Below are 23,735 nucleotides of genomic sequence, written 5' to 3'. Positions count from 1 at the left end.
ACTGTTTCTTTAGAGGGGCTGCATTTATGTGCTGCTTATCGTTAGAAATTCTAAAGTGCATGATGATGGAACTCATTCTCTCTTCAAAGCTTGATACCTTCGGGGTGAGCTTCTCATCAAGTAATAAAGAGTTATTAACAATATGTAACGTATGCTACGTCACATTTGCCCTCTCATCAACACATGCAGTGTGAGGGCAAGAATATAATTTGTAATTAAGATCGGTGTCATCAAAAAATGCCAATTTATCATCACCAATGGGCAGTTGTTACAAGGCAGGGCTAGTCATAACCTCTATGAAATTGGTGGTTGTAAATCGCCTAAGATCGCCTGCTGTAAGTCAGCTTCAACCCGAGAACATTGTAAGTCACTAGACTGACTAACATATTTTGCATATGCAGTAGCTCTGGTAGGGGACCCCCACCCTTTAGTCACCAAGTGTATGGGAATTGAATCGCCGAGGAAAATTTCCTCAGCAAAAATCAATTCTCTCAACTTCTCATACCTTTGACAGGGTAAGTAGAGTAGTCCTCTACACAGGTTGCTGCTTCTATGCCCAGGATGTCCATCCACCCAAACAAAACGGTTGACACCGTTCCCTTTCTACCTTAAAGCGTGCCACCTGCCTCTCCTACTACCTTCTTTAGTAGTTTAAGGTTCCTTATCTTCAACTTTTGATAAAAAAAACTTATAAATATAATGTTGTTTGAGGAAATGTTGTCAAACTCAAAATACAATGGAAGCCGCGGAAAAATCGTTTATGGATAGAGGGTTAAAATTAAATAGGGGCTAAGATGTCACCGGTTTTGAGTTAACATACATGTTCCATTTTATAACTTTAAGATGCTACTTTTACAGTTCCTTTGAGGTATAGGAAGAAGAGATATTTTTTTCTTGGTTATTTTTTTTGTTGGGTAGTACGGGTTTGTGGAATTATCCTTGAGCCAGTATCTAAGTTTGAATTATTTCCTTTTAGCTATTTTCATTCTATTTCCCATTTTTAGCTTTTGTAGCATTATCACCATTATTAATTTTTCAGTGAAATTTATTTCCATGTGATCAATTTCAACTTTTGGATGTGTCAGTATAGACTGTCTTCATTAGTTTGATTGACGATATTGTGTGGATTTAGATAGTTCTTCTAGTCAACACGTACTAGAGACAGACGTTTTTAACGGCTTTCGAATTAAGTAGTACTTTTGATCGGGGCTGGCTCGGTTATAAACTTCTAACATTTTTGTAAGGGGTGGACATTTTCAAAATACTTTTTTGAGGGTTCTCCTGCCTTGGCAGTGTTGGATTTTGACCCATTTTCGCCAAGCTACGACTCAGATTTCTCCCTCCAGGAGCTTCCTGTGCGAAAGTCTGGCTTTGCATTCATTGAGAGAAGACTCTATGGTCAACCCCAGCACCTTGGTTGGCTTTAGTGACGAACTGGCTGTTTCTTAAAATTTTATGTCCTTAGGCAGTTTGTCCTTTATGTTACGGCAGTAAGTCATTTGACTTTACTCGTTTCAGTTGTCTCGTCACACTTGAGATATCTATCAATTTTTACACTTCGCTATTTTCATGTGTACGTACTCGTTGGCTATTCTTAATTGGGTGCTCTTTAATGAATACATTTACCGACTGGATTGGGAGGCAGATCCTTATTACGAATGAACCAGGGACTGTCCACTATGTTTCTAACCACTTTATTTTGAAGCGTATGTATGAGCTTCAACTTCGATTCTTAGGCACAGTCTGAGAGCTGTATGTCGTATGTTCATATGGGCTTTAGGATCTGCTTGTAAATCAGCAAGTCGTTGTCGACGGTGTCTTGAGAGGGCCAGTACAGCCACTCTACAACGTGGTCAATACCATCCTTCTATATTTCCTCTATATTTTTACTCGTGGCAAGGAAAGTAGTGTTATCCGCAAATGTCACTATTTGGATAGCAAGATATATCAGTGTTGGACTCTACACCCTGGCTTGCGGTACACCTGCTAAAATTTTTTTCAATTCAGAGTATGTAACTTCGCATTTCTTTCCGGATCCATAAGATATCTCAAAGAATTGTTCCGAGAAATCCCCACGCAATTTGAACAGAATACCTTAGTGACGCAGCTTATTGAACGCCTTGGCGACATCGATATGAATGGCTAAGCACGACTGCTTTTTTCATTGCATTTCATATCAGGTTTGTGATCCTGTGTACTTATTGGAATGCTTTTCATCGAAAACGAATTGGTGTGCTGGTATTAGGTTTCGATCCACAATAATTTGTTTCAGTCTCCCAAGAAGAAGCGTTTCAAATAAGTTGGTGGTAGTAAGCAGAAGCGATATTGGTCGATGCGTTTCAATTTTGCTTTGATGATTCCTTGGTTTAGGGACCATTATAGTTTCGGCCGCTGGCCACTTTTCTGACAATTCTTTCAAGATTGTCTCTATAATAAGTTCACAGCCAGGTACTTTAATTTCTGTCCTTTGCTGATTTAGTTTTACACACCGTATTGGGTAATGGTCAACCTTTTGGACTTAGGCAATGCATGTAGACGAAGAGATTTGCCTCATCCTGTGCAGAAGAAACCCAGTCCTCGTTTTCCTGCTGAATGGGTTCGATTTGCTGCTGGGCCTTTTTAGATCTTTCACAACTTGTCAGATTTGAAATGTACCAGCTGAATGACTCGTTGAAAACAACACCTTATTAAAATCGATTCAGTGTCTGTCTGTCGGTCACACGTCCTTTTCTCAGAAACGACTGTAACGATCAACATGAAATTTGCTGGAAAGTTGGGAAGATGGGTGCACAACTCTTTTTTCCCACCGAATATGGCATCTGGGGTATCAAATGAAATGTCTTGATTAGAATTTTTAAAGGCAGGTGTTAGTTTTAACATTGGTTACAAACGCGGGTGGTGTGGAGGCCCAAGTGGGTCAATTACTTGAAGGACCCATTCTCAGAAACTACCAAGAAAAAATATATGAAAAAAGTCTATACACTTGATATCTAGGCCTCAAAATACTCCCCATTACGATATCTGTTCCCCAATCCCCAATTGGTGGAAATTTTTCTATTATTAACAAAGTTGTCATCATCATCATCAAGATCATTATCTTGTACAATAAGAACTTTGACCCTATGGTGAGACATTTTGAGCGAAACAGTTTTTGTAAGCTGAAACAGGATCTGTTGGCTGATAACAACCGTGCGCGGATTTCATCATCGTTAGCTGTTATCGGTCTCAAAGTTGTATTCTCCTATCTTTATTCTTCCCATTTGACCAGTGATGTTTGATGTTGTTGTTTTGCCTTCATTGATATGCAGCCCAAGATCTCGCGCCGCCTGCTCGATCTGGATGTATGTCTCGGGTCGTTCTTCCCATGATGTCGATATCGTCAGCATAGGCCAGTAAGTAGGTAGACTTAAAGAGAATCGTACCTCTTACATTTACCTCAACATCGCGGATCACTTTCTCGAGGGCCAGGTTAAAGAGGACGCATGATAGGGCATCCCTTTGTCGTGGACCCTTGCTGAAGTCGAATGGTGTTGAGAGTGATCCTGCTGCTTTTATTTGACCTCGCACATTGGTCAGGGTCAGCCTAGTCAGTTTTATTAATTTCGTCGGGATACCGAATTCCCTCATGGCCGTGTACAGTTTTACCCTGGCTATGCTATCATAGGCGGCTTTAAAGTCGATGAACAGATGGTGCAACTGTTGTCTATATACCAACAGTTTTTCCATCGCTTGTCGAAGAGCGAAAATCTGATCTGTTGCTGATTTGCCTGGAGTGAAGCCTCTTTGGTATGGGCCAATGATGATCTGGGCGTATGGGGCTATCCGGCCCAGCAAGATAGCGAATAATATCTTATAGATGGTACTCAGCAACGTGATACCTCTATAATTGCTGCACTGTGTGATATCTCCTTTTTATGTATGAGACAGATAATGCCTCGTTGCCAATCGTCAGGCAATTATTCACTGTCCCAAACCTTGAGCACAAGTTGATGAACCATAAAGTTATAGTAGGTCCAAATTGCCCCTTTATTATTTTTCTGGTCTTACACTTTTAGGGTTGCTTGGTTAATGTGTGCGATGATCAATTTCAATGAACGTCCGGGCAAGGTATGTGAGAAAGTAGCAAATATCAATGCATTGCTAGTGCGGATGATGTTCAACATGGGTGGCTTGGGATACAGCCCCAGATCACTAGCAGCCGGAATAATTTGCTTCACTGTGCATATGCAGGACTGTTCTAAGATGAAGCAATAGTATGCGAGAGAAATCAAACGGGGGTTATCATGGCGTACCGCTTACTGACGCAATCTGAAACAAGAGTGCTCCCAACAGATGCCTCCTATTGAAGCGCGCTGTCTCAATGACTCTCTTGGCTCACCTAAAAACACCTAAAAATATTACAGAACTACAAACCAAGGATTACTGTAAAAGTGGCAACAACGACAGTATGATTCGTCAAAGGGTTGCGAGACACATTTTTTGATACCTCGTACTGTTGAGTGGATTAAGCGAAGTTTCAACAAAATAGGCAATAACCGGATACACTTCATGGCAGAATATGTATATGCTGTTTCAAGTTGGATACTTTGTCCTGAATGCTGTTGCACATCTGACAATCTAGAAAAAGTTATGTTCAATTGCCGCCAATTTTGCTCAGAGAAAACAAACCTGGAAGTTTCTCTGAAAGTCATTGTAAGTTCACAAAACAATTTAGAGAATTAAGAATCCACTGAACACAGAGCAAAACTGATACACCGCGAAGATAGCAATAAGGAGGATCAGGAGGAGCTTGGCAAAGTTGAGCGCACAAGTGAAGCGGAAGTGCGGAAGGCGTGGTCGTTCGAAACGAAATCCTCCTCATCAGGTGATGTTTTACGGTGATTCTCTCTTAGTCACGGTCATGGTTCCACTATGGTTTAGAAATGCCCCTTTATCGGGTTTTGATATAGTTCCAACGCACCGGATGAAGGTCATGTTGAAACTCACCAAAAGAACCAAGTTCGTATTTCCTAGCTTAGTCAACACGCGCCTACGGAATATTTCTGTAGAGCTGCATTTAGGTGCGGACGGGGACCAGTTCGTTGATTTTGCTACTTTTCTATAGATTTTGAGGATAGGCTTGCTTTTTGCCATTATAACTTAACTTTCTTGATAATAGTAGGATTTCTACCAAACTTGCCAGTTTTCTTCTAGAATGAACATAAAGGAATTTTCCAATCGGTTTCCGGAAAAAAAGTAATATACGATTATTTTATTGAACAGATATCGTTATGGAAAGTAGTGTGGTCTAGACCTAGACGTCGTATGGATTAAAACAAGTGACCCCTTTCTAATCCACTCGCTTATCTTTCTTTCTAATTGCTGAAAAAACGAATAAAGCTATATCGAAGTTTCCATGACTAATTTCGATTACAAGCAAATTCCCAGTCCTTCTGCATGTAGGGGGGCCCAAGGAAAGATGATGCCTTCGCGCAGTTCGAATCATACAATATATTGCTTGGCAATGGTCATACTTGCCGGCAAGAAAGGGCCGATGCGGTTGTGGACCTGATTTTTGTTAGTCCTTCACTAGCTATATAACTAGGAATATCAGCGAACAATACGCAAACAATGATCACAATGCAATCGCCTTTGATCTGAAGGACAAGCTAAGCGGTTGAAGGGGTGCACGTCAAGCAATGAGGAGAATGTCATCAACTAATTTTGTTGCTGAGTTGCCGTTGAAAAGCCAAGCAATTCTTTGAAATATGAAGCCCCAACGTCATCGATAATTGGCCTATCTTTCGATTTACAACAGGCCGTTTTCAATTAAAAGCCGCGTCTCAAGCCCTGCACCTCTTTGAATGCTTTCCTGATATTGCCATGTGCCAGATTTTCATCAATTTTTGAACTTTTTAAATGAGAAGAAAAAAATTGTTTGTTTGAACCTTTCTTGACCGGTTTGGATATGAGTTTTTGAATATTTGTGAACTTTGAAAGATGTGCAATCTTAGAAGGGAAACAACTCAATAACTTTCCTAATTATTTTATTTATTTAGCTCTATTAAGGATGAAACTAGGCTTCGTAGTTTAATGATCGCTTCCCATTTCCAAAAATTAAATTCAAAAAGCTAAGATTTATTCTAATAAAAATAATTTATTATTTATTATTATCCCATTAAAAAAACTTCAATAAAAACGATTAGTTTCATTCTTTTTGTAGATTTTTTTATGCCTTTAATTTTATTTAACAGCAAACAATTAAATTCCATTGCATATTGATCATTCATCTTATAACAAAATAATCAAGAATGTATTTTTAGATCAACAGATTTGGTCAGTGTTAAGAAATCGCTTTTTTATAGTTTTAAATTGAATTTTCACCCATTGTTTTATTTTTAACGACCGATATGTTATTTGGTTGTAAATATTTTTATTTTTTATTTTTCTTAAGTAGAGTTGAACTGGTTTTCTGACCAGGGTGGCTTTTTTCTCTCGCTTCCAATAAACTGCGCATATATTTCCAATAAATAGAAGATGCGATCTGGTTGTATTTTAAGAGTAGTTTAAGCATTAGTTGAAGAAACTTTGCATTTCGCATATTTTAATTTTATTATAAAAGTAAATTTCATGAAATGAACATAAAAAAAGCAAAAATATAACAAAATATCAACATAAATTCGAGAAAATTATTATTCATTTGCATTTCTGATTACAGTTCGTTTTCTGAGCAAAAAATTTAAAACCTTTTCAAATTAAATTCAACAAATCTAAAGACACTATAGATAAATAACAAAAAAAAAGAGAGCTGAATAACTGCAACTGCAATATTTTTGGTTGGCTATAAAATGCTTCTCTATTTCATCACTAAAACATGTTCTGAAACATTTTTATTATTAATAATTTAAATATGAGATGTATGCGATATTTGCAATGATACCAAATTATGCTAATTATTTAATGGAAAGAAAGTGCAGAAATAATATTTAGTAAAATATTATTCTGATTTTAGATAATGTGTATATTTAATTTCTTATTCTTAAGCATAATTTATATATTTCATTTGAAAAAAGTTGAAAATGAAAAATACATATGAAACATTATTATTGAAATTTGAATTGAATTATTTTTCGTTTATGAATTCACATAGGTAAAAACTTGGAGTTGAAAATGAGGTTGATATGTTGGAGTTCGTAATTTAAATTCAATAGTTTCATTTAAGATTTAAAGCAAATGGTTATTAACAGATAAATAAGTCAATGAGCCGCTGCATCGTAGAAATATACGATATTCCTTATTAAAATCCATAATAGAAAAGTTGTGTTGAAGAACATCATGGTTTTAACATGTTTCGGAAAAAAACGTTATTTTCCCTCAAGTTCCTTCTAGGCAAAAATTTGTTCTCCTCATCCCCTGTGTCCCATCTGCTTCATTTTTTCTCTCCAAAGCTCAATACTTTTGTTAAATGATTCTGCATTTCATTCTGGATGGCTTTTAACCACCAATAAACACAATTATCATTAATTAAAATGGAGTTTCCCCAGGTTTGGATGATGAAGGCAAAGATATAGTCTGTAATTAACATGGGGGTTTCGGGGCGACGGCGACTTCTCATCAAGAAAATCCTAATCCATTATTCCGAGTGGGCGTTGTTATACGGCAGAGCTATTCATTTCCTGCGAGAAATCGGCGGTTGTAGATCGCTCCAATCAGCTTGGCTCTAGGTACAGCTTCAATATGAACTTCCCTATTGCGTGTTTTAGCAAGCATAGCTAGCTACAGGTATAATAGAAGTTTTTGTACTATGGTCCTTTACTTTTTGTTACGACTGTCCACGTGCGTTATCCCCAGCGCATTTAGAGTTGCACCGCGGTGGTCCTTAAAATAAAGAATACAAGAAAATTCGTACAAAATTTTTTAGCGGTTAGATGGGTAAAATGAAATAGCGGCTAACAACTCAGTATAGAGGATAGACCGCGGGAGAAGCTTCTATACTACGAAGTGCTGTGTCCTAAACATTTGAGATACTCATTTTACAGTTCTTTTAGTAGTTAGAAGTGGAATATGTATTTTTTTGCATTTTTTATTTATTTAGCTATTCATCATCATCATCAACGGCGCAACAACCGGTAACCGGTCTAGGCGCCGAGGTCCACCAATTCGATATCCCTAAAAGCTGTCTGGCGTTCTGGCCTACGCTATCGCTCCATGTCAGGCAGGGTCTGCTTCGTCTTCTTTTTCTACCATAGATATTGCCCTTGTAGACTTTCCGGGTGGGATCATCCTCATCCATACGGATTAAGTGACCCGCCCACCGTAACCTATTGAGCCGGATTTTATCCACAACCGGACGGTCATGGTATCGGTCATAGATTTCGTCATTGTGTAGGCTACGGAATCGTCCATCCTCATGTAGGGGGCCAAAAATTCTTCGGAGGATTCTTCTCTCGAACGCGGCCAAGAGTTCGCAATTTTTCTTGCTAAGAACCCAAGTTTCCGAGGAATACATGAGGACCGGCAAGATCATAGTCTTGTACAGTAAGAGCTTTGACCCAATGGTGAGACGTTTCGAGCGGAATAGTTTTTGTAAGCTGAAATAGGCTCTGTTGGCTGACAACAACCGTGCGTGGATTTCATCATCGTGGCTGTTATCGGTTGTGATTTTCGGCCCTATGGAGGAGAAATTGTCAACGGTATCAAATTTGTATTCTTCTATCCTTATTCTTCCTGTTTGACCAGTGCGGTTTGATGTTGTTGGTTGGTTCGTCTTCGGTGCTGACGTTGCCATCATATATTTTGTCTTGCCTTAATTGATGTGCAGCCCAAGATCTCGCGTCAACCGCCTGCTCGATCTGGATGAAGGCAGTTTTTACGTCTTGGGTGGTTCTTTCCACGATGTCGTTATCGTCAGCATAGGCCAGTAGTTGGGTGGACTTAAAGAGAATCGTATCTCTTGCATTTACCTCGGCATCTCGGATCACTTTCTCGAGGGCCAGGTTAAATAAGACACATGATTGGGCATCTCCTTGTCGTAGACTCTTGTTGATGTCGAATGGTCTTGAGAGTGATCCTGCTGCTTTTATCTGGCTTCGCACATTGGTCAGGGTCAGCCTAATCAGTCTTATTAGTTTCGTTGGGATGTCGAATTCTCTCATGGCCGTGTACAGTTTTACCCTGGCTATGCTATCATGGGCGGCTTTAAAGTCGCTGGATAGATGGTGCAACTGTTGTCCATATTCCAACAGTTTTTCCATTGCTTGCCGCATAGAGAAAATCTGATCTGTTGCAGATTTTCCTGGAGTGAAGCCTGCCCTTCTCGGCAGGATGAGCATAGAGGTATATGAGGCTTCATCCTGCTGACTTATTGGTAAAACTTCCGTGCCTGGGGCCATTGCTCCCTGTACTATCTATTTCCCTCTTATAGGTGTTTGGAGGGCTGTGTTGTGGATGGCTTCAGTGTTCACTCTCACGTGATTGTCAGAGGGGATTCTAGGTGGTATTGTTATTCGAGCTCGTAGCACCATGCCAACGATTTAGTGATCCGAGTCTATGTTGGCCCCCCTATATGTTTTGACATTCATCAAGGCTGAGAGGTGGCGGCGTTCGATCAACACGTGGTCAATTTGGTTGAAAGCGGTCCCGTCTGGAGAGGCCCACGTATGTTTGTGGACTGCTTTCCGCGCAAAGCAGGTACTTCCAACAACCATTTCGTGTGACTCTGCTAATTGAATAATCCGCAGTCCGTTATCATTTGTTTTTTCGTGTAAGCTATGGGTGCCAACGTATCGCCTGAATACGGCTCCTTCCCTACTTGGCTGTTAAAATCCCAAAGTATGATTTTGATATCATATTTGGGACAGGCTTCGAGGGTTCGTTCTATTGCCTCGTAGAAGGTATCCTTCTCCGACTCTGCAGCCTCCTCTGTAGGGGCGTGAACGTTAATGAGGCTTATATTTCTAAACTTGCCTCGCAAGCGCAGAGTGCGTAGCCGTGCCTATGTTTTCAAAGCCGATAACAGCAGGTTTCATTTTTTAGCTGACTAAGAAATCTACTCCGAACACATGGTTTAGTGGGTGGCCACTATAATATATGGTGTAGCGGCTCTTCTCCAGGAAACCGGTCCCTGTCCAACGCATCTCCTGTAATGCTGTTACATCAGCCTTATATTGGGACAGGGTATCGGCTAGCTGTACAGGAAGCGCACGTTCCATGAGAAAATGCGCAAATCATTATTCCGTTGTCATCGCCGGGTTCGTCATTGTATAATCCCTCCAGTCCGAGGCTTCTGTTGTGGCTTCGTAACAAGTTGTTTTCCGTGTAGGGTTGTCAGCCCTACCCAACCCCCAACCTGGAGGATCAGTTGGTACAATTTGTCCCGTTTTAGGCGCGGGAGACTCGCCTTCATCCTTCTCCGTCTGCAGTTTTTCGTTAAGAAAGAGGTCCCAGCGGTCACCACGAGGAGGTGGAGATACGGTTTGGTAGTAGAGCTGTTGGTGTTGGTTCAGCAGGAATTTCCCATTCAGCATTCAGGTGCTCCATCGTGGGTACCAATCCACGTTTCTCCCTGGGACCTATACTATCCTTTGACCACCTAGCTATTACGGATTCGAAATATTTACTAATTAGATTTTCCTCTCCCGTTTCGTTCATGCAATTAATCTCTAAATTTGGTATACTTCTTTTTAGCTATTTTCAGTTTCGCTCACAATTTTTTAGTTTTTGGCGCATCATCTGAATTATTGGTTTCTCCTGTAACCATTTATACAAATTCAGTGTTGGCTGTTTCCGCTATCCGGCTGTCGTTCATCAGATGCACTTTACCGTGATTCGTATAACATCCGGTGCAGTTCCACCTTTAATGGATGATGGCAATCCACCCTAACATGTGGGTATGGACTGTAACTCTAAACAGAAGCGGAATTATTTTTCCGGTCAACGCGTTCAGGCGGAATAAACTTTTGTTATTCCTTGCAGCCCTTGCAGAATTGGAAACCACAATCAGTTGTAAATCCTGGAAGTCTGAGATCTTCTGCAGTTAGTGGAAGAAGGGGATTTGTTTGTTTTTTATTGTCTGGAAGGTTAAAACTATTAGGTTGTTGCACATGAAATGGCCGATTTGGCAATCAAGTGAAGTTAGTTGCGATTTTGTTGTATCAAACCAGCTGTTGTGCTGTTGGTGGCGGATAATGAAGTATAAATACTCCTACCTTTAATCAAGGAGTCATTTCAGTTTTGACCATCGTTGTGATAACAGTGAATAGAAAGGAAAAAAAGATGGAAAAGAGCCAAGAACGTATACTTTTTCTGTATGAGTTCAAACTCGGCCATAAAGCAGCGGAGGCGACCAAGAGCATTAACAGCGCATTTGAAGCAGATACGGTAAGCGAACGAACCACACGGCGGTGGTTCGAAAAATTCCGGTCGGGCGACGTAAACCTTCAAAGTGAGCCACGTGGACATCCAGGACCATCGATTGACAACGACAAGCTGTGTTGGCTAGTCGAATCCGACACACGACATTGCAGAGAAACTGGGCGTACACTATTCGACAGTTTCCCCGCACTTGACAACTTTCAAAATAGAAAAAGCTCGACAAATGGCTTGTGGAAGCCCTTACGGAGCAAAACATGGCGCTTCGAATGGAAATTTGCAGTTCTTGACTCTCCCGCAACAGAAGCGATCCCTTTTTGCACAGAATAGTGGCATGTAATGAAAAGTGGATATTATACGACAATCGACGCCGATCAGCACAATGGCTAGATGCTGATGAGCCACCGAAGCGTATGCCGAAACCGAGCCTCCATCCGAAGAAGGTAATGGTGACTGTTTCGAGGTCTACAGCTGGAGTTACCCACTATTCTTTTTTGGCACCTTGAGAAACGATAAATGCACAGGAATACTGTGCCAAACTCGAGGAAATCCACCAAAAATTGAGTATTTAACGGCCGAGATTAGTCAACAGAGATGATTTGATACTCCTTCACGACAATTCCTGACCTCATGAATCCAGAACAACAACAAAAGTTGAACGAATTGCAGTATGAGACCCTGCCTCATCCACCATATTCACCGGACCTTTCACCAACCGACTACCAATTTTTTAAGTATTTGGATCATCTTTTAGCGGAAAAATTATTTGGGAACGAAGAGGCTGTCAAAATTGCCTTCGACAAATTTATCAACACCCGGCAGTTGGACTTCTACAAAACTGACACACATGCTCTTGAATCTCGCTGGGAGAAGTGTTTTGAATCGACTGGCACCTATTTTGATTAAATAAATAAATTTTTGCAAGCTTTACAGTCATTTCAAATTTTAGTACCAAAACGGCCATTTCATTTGCAACAACCTGATAATAACGCAATTGAAAAAAAGCTTAACTTTTCAAAATTATTCAAGTTATAATAATAAGGTCCAAAACCACACTTTTGGCTTTATTCTGAGCACCTATTCCAAGCGTCATACAATTGCCCTTCCATAAAAATATTGTGCTCTTACAGCTCTTTTCTGGTTGCTATAACGCTGCGTCGGGTCGTTTGCCTTTCTCATAGAGGAAAGTGAGTGTTTGGCGGCTTGAGAAATTAATTTTAAAAATATTTCTACGCTGTTTTATACAAGAACGTTAATAAGTACAAATCTACTAATATTTAAGCGTATTTTATGGCAATCAAACAAGTCGGGCAAGCGGAAACTGGGCGCTTCAGGTATGAAAGGTTTCGTCTAGCGATCAAGACAAACCGACCTCCTTTCTGAACGAGGCAAAGGCTAAAGAATAAGAAGAAAGAGGTAAAGGAGTGGGTTGTATTTTGAGGCCTAGATTTTATATAGATGCGCCTTTGTGATTATTTTCAGATTTTTCGGTTAGGTAGGTTCTGGCAACGAGACTCGTTACACTTAATTTTTGGATCCTAGTACCCATAATTGTTATCTGTTATAAGGAGTTCGGTTAGTTCTGAAAAGTACTGATTGAGCGCTTTGATCTAATACCCACATGACCACATTGTGGTCTCCCCTTTTACATGCATAGGGAGCCCCCTTGATATTTGGCATTTTGGGTTACATTAAATTTACACTGACAAGACAACTTTTAGTTACTGCAACTTTATCACTGACAATACAAACTATATATTATGATATTATCCTTCGTACTATAGTCTATATTACTGCAATCTTTTATGACTCTAGGATAAATTTAAGGGGGCTTTTAGGAGGAGGAAGCCCTTAATCATAGACCTCTGGTCTTCGCCAGCTCTGGACTGACGCGTAGTATGCTCCGGTGCGTCAGCGAGGGGTCCACATACAACGATCATCAGGCGATCTTTTTTGAACTATGGAAACCGAAAAAGGTTTCAGGTTAGCCTAGGATGAGCAGATCTTCATAGCGGTGTGGTTAGACCAACCTAATAAAGCAGGTTCTTCTACAGAAAGAGCTGCTGCTGTGACACAATGAATTGCTAAAGCATGTGATGGGCCTATACCTAGCGGATGCTTATTTCTTAGTATAAGACCGAACTGCAGGTGGAATAGTAAACTAGCCAGTCTTCGATCAGCCTATCACCAAGTCAGACGAATGGCTCAGAGGGTGATAGATCGGATCGATCAGGGACAAAAAGAGTCCGCCTCTAAGCAAGCCCGCAAAACCGTCATGCTCGCCATCCAATAGAGCAAGAGGGAATACTTTAAGGAAGCGGACTTAAATTCTTGGAGAAGCGCATATAGAATTATGATGGGACGATTCAGACGCCGTTTACCTTCGCGGATCACGTGCTATTCTGGATAAAAATCAGTGGTTATTCCCCCAAGTAAGAATAGGACACGGACAGCTCTGAATGTGACGGCAGTTCCACCAGTCACCAGAGACCAACTGCTGGAGATCTGCGGAATAATAGGAGACTGCAAACTTTAGATCCTTAGCTTGCCATGTAATCTAGACCAGGCATATTCGCTGAGTTGTTCGAAACGTGCATGTTCGAGGTGATATTTCCTGCAGCATGGAAGCGGAAGAAGTTAGTATTGTTGCCCAAGCTGGCAAATCTCTCTCTTCTGTTTCCTGGACAAAAGTTTTCGAAAGTTTTCGAGCGAGTAATTTACAATAAAGCCTGTGTAAGAGTCGTAAGTACGACTGAAAGGGATAGAAATCTGTGGACTAGCAACGAGCAAATTTAGAAACTTTACTTTTACATTAGCAACGCCTGGGATAGGGACTGACTTCACGGCAATGACCTTTCGCCATCGAAAACGGACTATGATTGGTTGCTGGAATGTTCGCACGCTGCTCGATAACGATCGTCGCTCACGTTGGCTTGCGTGTTGTGTCCACTACTTCTCGCAGGGTTGGAGAGCTGCGACCCTCTAAATTCAACATCGACTGTTTATATAGTAGAACTCAGCTATTACTCGACAGCGGGAGAGCTATCTTACTGATCGAACGGCAGATATACTGAGCAACCGGCCTAAGAATATCGATTACGAATGGGCCACCATCAGAAGTGCTTTTTTCTTGGGTGCTGCACAGGCCGATGGCCTAGGATCTGCCTAACTACGGAACGGTGGAAGCGGATCGATAAACAGAGGGGTTGAAGGCTCTGCTGACCGCTGCGGGCTATGGCGGACGTGACGCGCTTGATCTTTGATACTGAGCGAAATCCCGAGAAGTTTAGCGTAGTGTAAGACGTGTCAAGAGAGAATTTGCTACTGCGCTTATCAGAAAAGCGGAAAATGCCGCAGATCGCAATGATTTGAGGAATCTGTACCGCATCATAAAATAGCTGGCATGTGGTCGCAAATCTTTCGATGGTCTTGCGAAGGATGTGAACGGTAGATTTCCCATCCACGATGATGAACAACTGAAAAGGGTGAAAAGTACACTTTACCCCGGTTTTTAACCGTATCACATCCGGTGAAATTGCTCCTCTTGCGGATGAAATGATCAGTTAGCGTAACATGCGGATACGGACTGTTCCTTCAAGCAGAGGAGAAATCATTTTGGCCATCAATGCACTCAAATGGAGTAAAGCCGCTGCATACCTGCAGTTACTGCTGATCTTCTACTTCCACTCGTACGGAAATCTTGGGAACCCGAGACACTGTCCAGAGAGTGGAAGAAGCGAATGATCGTGAAGATTCCAAAGAAGGAGACCCGTTTTGAGTGTTACAATTGGAGGGGTATTTGCGTGCTCCTTGCCGTTGCAAAGATAATATGATAGCTAAAAAAAATCTGGAACGCACGAAAGAACTTCTCGAAAACTTGATCGACAGAGAGCAGGCCGGTTTCCGTTCCTGATTCTCTTGCGTTGACCACATCAACACCCTACGGGTCATTTTGGAATATTGCGCGGAGTTTAGGTCGCCCCAAGGGCACTTGGCTCAGAATAGTAGCGGAGGGGTACGAACGACCCGTGGGGGGAGCTGAAGGGCATTTCAGGTAACCGCGAGCACAACCATATCTATATGGGCCGGTCCTGTCTTTTTTGGCTCATTTTTGATCTACCTAAGTCATAAAAATATTCCGAAGAATATCTCGTTTTATGTATGCAAAAGATAGATGATCTATGAAGCACTGATCTCTGAAGAGATATGAGTTCAGTAGGTCAGTGATGAATGCAATATGGCTCAAGTATGAGCCAACTATGTCGACAGAAAAAATGCATTAGTTGAACAAAAGGTTTACTTGTATATACCTACGTATGTACTATATATGTTTGAAGGCTTTGCGGGAAAAGTGTACATATCTACGAGTATATCATAGGTTTACGTTGTTTCCTGTTCATTGTTACAAGCGAGGACTTTTTTTCACAGCTAGCATTCAACATAATATTATACTTTTACACTTATTTGAATGACTGGAGCTCTGCAATGTTGAAATCCTTGTTACAGATAAATGAAAGCGCGTTGTGTGTCCTTCGGGAGTATGCTACTGAAACATCCTTCCCTAGCGAGCTTATCTGTCTGCAGATCTATTTTCCGCAAAACAAGATGCTGTTTATGTGTTTCGATACATTGTTTCGGGACGTATTTACAAAGTTCGTCACAAACTTTACACGACAGTCATTTGGAAAGGATGTTTATAGCCGCAAGATAAGGTCTGTAGTGAACGAGTGAGTGGGATAATAATGGTGAAATGTCGGACTCTTAAGGCTATCTAGGATTCTGTTAAATGTACAGGACTTACCTGATTGTTAGGACTTTTGTTTTAAATTTTGAATTGGTATTCAAGGAGGCAACAATAGATACACACGTAGTTTCGTTTTCAAGCTTCACTGGCACCATGTTCCCTTGATTGATACATTGTAGCTGATGCGGAAAGATGTACGGATGCATTTGCTTTCAGCAAATTGAGAAAGGAAGATACTTTTTCTTAAAATAAAATAAAGGAGGACTGAGTGGTAGTAGTGGCGATAGAGACAAACCCTAGGTGTCTGTTTTGAGAAGCTGACTGCTTGAGTCGTGTCAGAATACGGAACAGACATCTGGTGAGGGTACTGAGCTGAATCAATCTTGCTTCGTGTAGATAAACATGTATGGATGCACATATTTATAACAGTTGTCATAAACGAAAAATGTGCTCTGTGCAGTTTGTGCATTGCAGTTTATTTCATACAAAGTCGAAATGGGTCTGGTTTTACTTCCTTTCATAACAAATAAACACATGCGGATTTTCCATCCAATAGGTAAAAATTTATGTGAAATATTATGATATACATATGTTCTCGAAAATGTAACATTGTGAATTTTTGAAAATGGGTATATACTCGTATTTGGCTTTCCTAAAATGATTTAATTATTCGGTGCTGTAGATTATAAGTCAACCGTCACTATTTTTAATTAAGCCTTTACAGTATTTATGCCGGAAATTCACTAGTAAATATGGTAGTCCATTTGGGGAAACTCTTAGCTTTGGTTATCCCTACCCGAATTCTGCGCAGAATCGCTCCAGGAATTTTTTACTAAGATCAAACACAAAGTCAATGTATTCCTGAAGCTCCTCCTTTGGATCTCCATATTAAATCCACTGTAGCAAGCCGAGTTTTACGAGGAATTTTGCGGTGGGCTTCCAAAATCATCGAAGGATAGCGTGTATTTCAAGCATGTATGTCAATGGCTAGGGCCTGGTCCTAATGTAACACTCTGACCGACATTCTCTAGGCTGGTGTGCGGGGTGGGGAAGAGGGTTAAGGCAGTGCCCCGCGGAATAGCCTAGGCGCCTAGTGTAAAGTCTCCATTCTCTGGGTTTCCGGTCATAGGAACCTTGAGGGCTATGAGCGGGCTGACGAACAGGCCAGGCGCTGATGTTGATAGTTCGTCCGTGGGTGCACTACCTGCTTACCCAAACACAACCTAATTTTTTGAAGAATCATAGTTGTTCTAAATAGCCTGGTGTTTGGAAAAGTTCAACTATTTAAACAAGTCGTAATTCCGGAATCTGGACGCCTTGTTGGACAAACTCCCTATTCACGTTTTTCCATTCGCGTATACATCCAATTCAAAATATTCCTTGATATACATATCTATTTCAAAACTACAACTCCACCGTCCAGATGAGTTCAATTTATATTATGATGACGGGATACACGCCTTAGAGTGCGGTGAATTGTTATTATTATGTTATGGGATGCATTTTGTGGTCTACATTTCATATGGATGCACCATTGAGATTTTTTTCCGATTTTTCGGTTGAATAGGTACTGAGAACGAGATATGTTTCACTTCTTAGGGCACACATTTTGACCTGTGACTGCCCTATATTTCACCCGGTATCAAAAATATCATTAGTTTCGAAAAGTACTAATTGAGTCCCTTCATTTGATAGCCACAAGACTATATTTCGTGTAAAAAAATTTCAGTAGTAGGAAACTTGGCTGCTGTGGAATTTAATGCTATGAGATATAAGAGCGGGTCTACATATGATGTTTTTCTTAAGAACCCGAAGCTTAAAAGGTCACCATCATGGACAACGCTTCTCATCACTAATGCGGATAGCCCTCGTACCAACAACAACGCTACTGGTACAAAAGATGAACGTAGAAAGTAGCAAAGAAGAAGCGTTTCTTTGACAAGGAGAGAGAAAGCAGAAGAAAGAAATAGGGACGAAATTACCCAACCCTTATAGACTCAGCAATCGGCTAATCAAGCATCGTACCATCGTGGGTTTGCTGAAGAGACTTAAAAATTTACCAACACCTCCAATTTCTCACCGAACAAATTTGAGTTGCTGGGAGTTCTGGCGACTGTTGCCAGAAATACTGCATCACATCGGTTCACAATCTACGACCCCTTGAGCCGTGGAACTACCTGCTCGATACAGGCGCAACAGTTTCGGTTTTTCCCGTAACCCGGCAACATAAGTTAACAACGCAGTCGTTAAAACTCGCAGCAGGAAATTCTTCGTCGATCCGCATGTATGTTTACAGGCAGGGAGACTTGAGATTAGGACTTCGACAAACGTTTTCTTAGCCCTTCGCGGGCATCAGTATACCCACCTTAGGTGCCGATTTCCTGTGCAACTATGTTCTGCTAGTGGGTATACATAATAGATCCCTCATTGACCGCACAACTTCCTTTAGTTCATCAGGAAAAATCTCATCCAACTCAAACACCACTCTTTTCATCATTTTTGAACACGTTGCTGACTAACGTCTTCACGCACTTTTTCAAAAATACCTCTCCACCCCCGCTTTTTAGGTAGACTATTTGCACACCTTCAGATATTTGTTGGTCTTCGCCACTTTACATGGTCCCTAAATCCAATGACAAATGAAGACTTTGTAGAGACTGCAGACGTCTAAATGCTCAGACAATTCCAGACCCATATCCCATGCCACTCATTCACGATTTTGCGCACTCTATCGCAAACTGTCGTATTTTCTCAACCTTGGACTTAGTCAAGGCGGACCATCGGATCCTTGTAGCTCCCAAAGACATTCGGAAAAGGGAATTTCGGACTCTTCGAGTTCACTTGGATGCCTTTTGATTCGTGTTGCGAAATCTCAACTTCTGTTTCGTATATTTGAATGATGTTCTGGGCGCGTCTTCATCTGAGTCCGAGCATTTAGAGCACCTCGAGTGCATTTTTCAACGTCTCCTTGAGGCCGGTCTAGATCTTAACATTGAAAAATGCAAATTCTTGCAATCGCACGTGAGATTCCATGCCACTTGATTACCCCTGAAAGCATCCACCCGGACCCAGGAAAGGTGCAAGCGATTTGGAGCTTCCCACTTCCGAAAACTATTAATGATTTGAGAAGGTCTTGGGCATTTTAAACTTCTATCGTCGATTCTTGCCCAAGGCCGCCCACCACCAATCAATCCTTAACGCCTTCTTGTTTGGGCCGAAAACCAAAAACTTCTATCTGATTGTATTTTTGATTGATGTTACAATGCTGGCATTCCCTCGACAAGATGTATTCGTCGATGCCTCAGACATTGCCGTAGGTGCTGCTCTCCACTAAAAAGTGAATCAAATCTGACAGCCCTTGAGCTTCTTCTCCAAATAGCTTAATCGTGCTCAACGCAATTACAGCACCTATGATCGTAAATTACTCGCTGCGTATCTTACAATTAAATCTTTCTGGTATTCTCTTGAAGGCAGGCCGTTCAAATTTTTTACGGACCATAAGGCATCCGCTTTTGCTTTGAAAAAAAAGCCCAACAAAGCGTCCCTTCGTCAACTTAGGCACTTGAGCTTTATCAGCCAATTCATTTCCCATATTTAAAATGTGTCTCTAAAAGATAACTTGGTTGCTGACGTTTTGTCACATGCTGTAGAGGTGAAGATCTCCACCGCGGTCGATTTTCTTACCATTCTTCAGAGCTTGAGGACCAACTCCAAATACAAACTTAGAGAGTTTCCTATCTTTGGCTCAACATACAGTATATACTGCAAAACCTCAGACAAGGGACCGAGGACATATATTCCGGCCGATTTCCGAAAGGAAGTATTTCACATCGTCCACAATCTAGTATTTCTGGCCGTCCATTAGCAAGGCTACTAATTTTTGGGTTATACAGTGCATCGCACGTCCAAAGTGCAAGACTACAATACATGTGAGGAAAGAGGCAGGAGTGTCCCCTTGGTCCGAGAATGGTTTCCACGCTTCGGTGTGCCGGCAATGATAATCATCGATCAAGGAATGCAGTTTGAATCCTCCCTTTTCTCCGAGTTGGACAAACTCCTCGGCTTCAAGCGCCACCAGACAACCGCGTGTCACCCGCAATCCAATGGGAAACTCGAAAGGTGGAACATGAGGCTGAACGCCGCTATAATGGCCCAAGCCGAACTTTGTTGGTTCCAGGTCCTGTCAGTTGTTTTACTTGGCCTACGCGGAAACCATGGCTGACCTGCTCAGGGACCTCGAATCCTGTACGCATGTTTTAATTAGGACGGACGCTTCTCGGAAGCCACTGCAGCCGGCTTATGACCGCTCCTTCGAAGTCCTGGAGCGAGCCCGATATTATTATAGTCCCAACGTCAGGGGCACGATCAAACGAATCTCCTTGGCTGGACTTAAGTCATTCGTCCAGAAAGAAACGTGACCGTGCGTCTGGTTTCTCGCTGCCCCTTTGGTTTCAGCTGGGAGTGAAGTGTTGTGGCGGAACGAGAAATTTGTGTGTCGGACGCATTTAAATCTGAATCGAGGCGGCCATGACATCGAAGGGAGTGGAACGAAAGAATAATCGTTAAGATTCCAAAGAAGGGCACCCGTTTTGAGTACGACAACTTATGGGGCATCTGCATGCTCCATGCCGTCGCAGAGATATTAGCTAAAATTATTGTGAAATGCAAGAAGGGACACGTTGAAGGCCTTATCGACAGAGAGTAGGCTGGCTTACGTTCCGAATCCTCCTACATTTACTACAACAACACCCTCCGGATCATCTTGGAACAGTGCGCCGAGTTTAGATCTTTGCTTGTCCTGCTCTCATCGATTTTGAGAAAGCTTTTGATAGTGGAGTATATTTGGAGTAGATTGTGCAGGAGGAGCGTTCCTAAGTAATTAATAACTATTATTAGAGCGACACATATTTCCGCAAAATGATACGTGCTACAATGAGGTAAAATCTCAGAGAAATTTGAGGTCGAAAGCGGGGTTTGTCAAGGCCGCACCTTGTCTTCGTCATTGCTTCTTCTTATTATCTGTGACGTTCTTCATGCTACCTTGCCCGCAGGAGGGCCTCAATGGACCATTATGTCTTTCCTCAAACAAGTCAAATATGCTGATGATATGATGCTCTCTCATTGGATTATTTTTAAGTTTAGGAATGGCATCTCCCCTTCTTTTTCGATCTCCATGGCAAACTCGATGTTCCTGTGTGCCCGGTTGAGTTTCTTGACGATTGTTCTTGCTTTTTCCCTTTTGATGATTGTTTCATGGTTTTGTGGTGGTTGGACGATGCTCTTTTCCTTATAGCCATTCGCTTGGTAGTGATCAGTAGTTGCCTAATTTCTTCTTGGGCGCCGGTTCTTCTTCTTATGATGTATATTTAATTCCTGCCTCAATGTCAATTACCATGTCCTCTTTGGGGAAAGTGGGGTCCCTTATGAGGAATTCAAGCCTTTATTAAGAAATGAAAGCTGTTCCTGGGTATAGTGTTTGTTGCATTTGTTGACCACATAGTTGGGCATGAATTCTTCCTTCGGTTTTTCTATTGCACCCTGATCCGTTTGTGTTGTGGTGAGCGCCTTTAATTCTTTTCCAGTATGCTCCTCTTGCAAGCCTTTTCGCAGGTATATTGATTTTTTCCCATATGTTGGTCATGTCGCCCTTTCTTCCATGGGTGTTCTTGCTGATTTTTAAGTGTGCGGAGTAAGCGTGGAGTGTGTTATATTCTAGCCTCGTGTAAAGTGACCTAATACGTTGTGTTATGGTTGCCCTTTCCATTTTCTTTCTTTTTATTTTGGCGTTGGGCAGGGCTGATGAAATATGGTTTGTATGGCTTTTAGGTATTACGTTCACCGACCCAAAATATTGCGAAGTGGCCCTTGGAAGAGTTCAAAAGGTTAGGCCTTAAACAGCCAGGCAGAGAACTCATTGCCAGATTCGACGAGGCCAAGGCGAATGCAAAGTAATGAAATATTAGTATCCTTCGACGTAAAAGCGCTGTTTCCAAGCGTACCGATGAAGGAGGCTAAACTGTATACAAAACAATATTTCATAAAACAACCTCCGGGGCAGCAATGGGCAGTTCCTCTCACCGTTGCTATGCGAGGTATTTATGGAGAACCTGGAGAATGAACTCGAGGAGGCTGGAACACTCCCGAGATTCTGGATCAGATACGTGGACGATGTATTTGCAATTATCAAAAGGGAAGAAGCAAAAACAATCATCGAGAACCTCAACCGGCCACATAGGAACATCGAGTTTACCATAGAGATCGGAAAAGAAGATGAGATACCGTTCATAGATTTAAAAATAATCCGGCAAAGAGCACTCCTCCAGGACGTGAACAGATAACCTAGACAATGGATAACATTAACCTACTCGGGTCTGACGCAGAACATCAAAAGGCTACACAAACGTGAATTCCGGGTCATCTCGACCAGTAGACCGTACCTACTTAGGATACGGTTACAATCAGTTAAAGATAAAAAGAGTGTACTGAAAAAGCGGCATTTATAACATTTCCTGCCCAAACTGCGGCAAGATTTACGAAGGGCAAACAAAACCGTTAACACATAAAGGAGGTCGAATCCTAAAAATAAGAATAACCCACATATAAAGTCTGCGGTTGCCAGATATATAATAGAGCAGGGACACCATTTATCGTTGGACAACCCCAATATTTTGAAGGAAGTGAATGACGTTAGAAAAGTAGACTCCTACGAGGGTGTTTACATCTCAAAAATTCCCCCCGAAAAAAGGCTAAACACGGTCATGGCCAATAATTTTTCCACCTTGGTGGAACTTATAGGGAGGACTAGGAGAAGAATAAAAGCTTAACTAAGAGCTATAAAAACCCCCGGAATACGTATTTGTATATATTACCAAATACTTTTAGCCAATAAAAAGGAAAATATCTTCAAAGGTAAATCTTTCACTAAAAATTTCGGCTAACTGAGTATCTCCTAATTCAGATCACTGCACAGTCTCATAAATTTTATTATTATTACACCTAACGCTGTGTAAGTGAAAAGCTTGCAGCAGTGGGAGACCACAAAGACGAACACAAACTTTCATGACGAACCGGCATTCGCACGACGAATTCACAAGAATGACTCTCAACTAACGCGGACTTTGCACCGTGCTAGGAAAGATATAAACAAGTCGGGAAAGCGGAAGCTAAACGCTTCAGGTACGAAAGGTTTTGTGTATTTCTTAGTACTAGCACGTAATATATCCATATATTATGTGAGAGTATCCACTTTCGGGTGATGTTGACATTCACAGTCCTCAATTTTCAAAGAAGCAACAATTTTGACGTATTATAACTTTGTTAGTAATAGTGCGATTTCCACCAAACTTGGTAAGATCATGCTTCATATTATAGCCTACATCGCAGCAGTTTCGTGGTGCTAGGATGAATTTAAGGAGGGTTTCCAACCAATTACAAAAAAATATAGTAATATACTATTATTGACTTCATTTGAACAGATATCGGTATAGAAGGTATTTCGGAGCCCAGGCACCATATAGTGGAAGCCTCGTGGTTTTTCGGTTTGGTAGTTTCTGAGAATGGCCCCCTTAAAGAAACGATCACTTTTAACCCCCCCCCCCCACTCCTCACTTTTCCAACAAATGTCAAAACTAAGACTGGCTTC

Source organism: Hermetia illucens, chromosome 2, assembly GCF_905115235.1.
Source record: "Hermetia illucens chromosome 2, iHerIll2.2.curated.20191125, whole genome shotgun sequence".
In the NCBI taxonomy this organism is placed as follows: domain Eukaryota; kingdom Metazoa; phylum Arthropoda; class Insecta; order Diptera; family Stratiomyidae; genus Hermetia; species Hermetia illucens.
The sequence above is the reverse complement of the archived record's forward strand: the minus strand, read 5'-3'. Positions refer to the sequence as shown.